A 3,040-nucleotide genomic window follows, 5' to 3' on the forward strand; every position below is an offset into this window, starting at 1 on the left:
GAAGAAAACATCCAATCAATGCCAAATTGCCATAAAAGAAGACCTGAGTTTCTCAATGGGTTTAGATCCAACTCATATAAGATAGTCATACAAGCATCAACAGCCCATCATGGCATAGTAGTACTCAAACCCACCTGCTTGCTCTTTGATGGAAAGAACATCCCACTCAAGTCTTCCCCCATTCCTGTCCTCTGGACACCATGAATGTAGCACAATAACTTCATCATTAGTTCCTCTAGGTCCACCAACCAAAAGCAACTTTTCACCACATCCTTTGAATGCTAAACCCTAACCATTGTTAGAGTCAACTTTGACTGGCAATCTCTTTTTTTGAATAAAGGATCAGACTTCTATTAGAACAAAATTATAGATTGAAATACACGCACTCAGGAACCATAACACACATCCTGCAACAACAATTGCCCCACATACACCCAAACTCCCAATTTAGAACACAACCATTCTTGTCACTTCCTCCATAAACAATAGCAACTTCTTCAAAACTACTTGAACCAAACAAACAATGGGATAGACACATTAAGGGGCATCTACACCATTCATGATTGAGCTTACTGTACATCCATGTTGCAAATCCTGATAGTTCTTGACCAAAAACAAGCAGCTCAGTCCACCAGAAGATATTCCGTCCGCATATGTGAAGTAATCATTGTATGGCATTCTAGATAGGTAACCTCATCCACCTTTGTCTTGTAGGATCAAAAGCTTCCCAAGGCATATTGCTACAAGCTAGATAAACTCATTGTTCAATGACACCCATCTGCTGCCTCAGTTTGTAAAGAACTCCACTAGATATCACACATGAATGATTTGGGCAATCTAATCTACTTGCCCAAGTAAGAATATCTGTGGCAATGTCATCATAAACACCTGGTATAACGGTATCACCTAATGACTGACCAGTGGAATCCCCACCTGATTACTACAAAATGCAAGAAATAAAACATGTGAGGTAGCAGAAAATCAAAATTACATGGTACTATGGAGACAAATCATTATTCAATTGCTACCATGCAACTAAAGTTCTACTTTTGGAAATATAAGAAATATATTTCTTAGGTAGGTTCTAATATGAAAAAACTAAGCTAAATAATCCAAGTTTTTGTACAGTTGATATTGCCTATAAGGTTCAGAAGCAATATGAATCTTTTATCTCTGAGATTTCAAGCATGCAGAAATACCAAATAGCTATTATGCCTGAAGTCATTGTAACAGAATATGTTCAAGATTTCAAGGGCTTAAGAGACCTTAAGTTTGTTGGTAAGTGCAGTTTTTTCTTTCTTGGACCCAGAGGAACATGCTTCAATTATAGTTAGACAATCGCCACCGGTTCATCGTCCCGCTGAGATATCCAAGCAGACATTTATCACTATTAACTAAATGAATGAAAGACCAACTGCTTAGCTTAATCAGTTTACAGTGACAAAGCAGATTGAATAACAACCATGTTCTTAAACTGGTTTTCTCATTGTACCTGTTGATGAGGCCAAGATTTCCTTTTTCAGCTTCATGCATGCTTGACAGTCTATGTCAACTTCACCTTAAGTATCAGGACAAACTGATGAAGTTTCACCATTTATCTCTATGGTAGTACGTAGGGTTCGTATACAAGTGCATGGGACATGTAAGGACAAACCATTTTTATAAGGGGAAAAGTGCTGAGAGAGTTAGAAAGAAGTAGCTAATGATATAAACTAATGGACTAGAACACACATCTCAGGATTAACAGCAAGTGGGCTTCTGATTTGCTGGCAAGAAAACTGAAGTTGAAAAGGAATATACCAGAGGACTTCAGAGGAGTAAGAAGGAGTCCATTAAACCAGAGGACTTTCATTGTTTAGATAGAGAGGATTTAAGAATACCAAACGAAGGGTAGGGACCAAGGATTGGCCAATGACCACAGATTTCCAGCGGAGGGTACCAGTTTAAGTGGCAGAGGAGGGGCGGTGAACAATAGGAGAAGATGAAGGGGGGGGGGAAATGAAGAATTTAGACAGATAAATCTAACAAATCAATCACAACTTCGTTTTTGCAGCAAGTTATTCAGAATTGGGCCCAACATTGTTATTTTGGGCCAGGTCTCGTGTTATAAGTTCCTTTCAATTTATGTTTAGAAGTACTAGGCTTACAATGCATATTTTAAATAGTTTTAGTGGTTGTTTAATGGGCTCCATGAAAATATCTGAAGAGGAGCCTTGGGCTTTTGTCTAGTAGTTATAAATAGGTCCTTTCATCATATAGAAGACAGTTTCTGAGTGATAACAGATTATAGACCTAGTGAGGCTAGAATTTGCTCTGAATTCTTCAATGGACTCCAGTGAATTTATCAAGGTTATTTTTTTGTGGTTTTCATCTCTAATATCCTTTGTCTGCATTTGCTACTAAAACATGAGGTCAGATTTCATTCATCATAATCTTGGTTCATGTTTTGTATCTCAAACGTGTGGTCAAGGATTCTCTATGTACCTTTTTTACTTATCCAAGTTAGTTTTAGGGGTCTGTAAGACTTCGTTTCTTGGGGTTTCTACATCATATATGTCCCTTGGCTACCCTAATAGGTGTGTGATTCGGAGTCTTTTAAGGTCTCACAGATACATTAGGATGCCTATCCTTCTTCTTTGTTCCTAGTAGGCCCCCTCCACTTAGGTTTCCTCCTAGAGGCGATTAATGCATTGAGAACCACCAGTCGATGGGTCTCTTGATCGCCTCATCCACCAGTACCACTTTGTGATGTGTTTTTTTTGTAGAAGAAAAGGAAGATAGATGCTTAGCGTGCTACCTCGGACGATGGTCTCATTGATCGTCTCATAGACTAGTAGTAGAATGTGATTAGGCTTTTCTGCAGGAAAAATAAGCTTGTAGATGCTTTTATACCCTCAACCGACCGGCTTTTCATCTATATCTTAGTTCTTTTATGCGACCGCCTTCCTCTTGTATGCCTTAGTTTCACTACAGCACCTCCCATTTCACTACTTTGCATTCAACAAAGCATTTCCCAAAGTGAACATCTTTACTTGGATCT

At 38.6% G+C, this 3,040-nt stretch overlaps 1 pseudogene; it reads right to left on the bottom strand.

Annotated features, from left to right (window-relative positions):
- Window positions 1–364: 364 nt before the first annotated feature.
- On the bottom strand, window positions 365–1,533 carry LOC149011406 (F-box/kelch-repeat protein At5g60570-like; annotated as a pseudogene).
- Between the last annotated feature and the right edge of the window lie 1,507 nt (window positions 1,534–3,040).

Source organism: Hakea prostrata, chromosome 7, assembly GCF_041222555.1.
Source record: "Hakea prostrata isolate BN-2017 chromosome 7, UWA_Hpros_2, whole genome shotgun sequence".
Lineage (NCBI taxonomy): Eukaryota > Viridiplantae > Streptophyta > Magnoliopsida > Proteales > Proteaceae > Hakea > Hakea prostrata.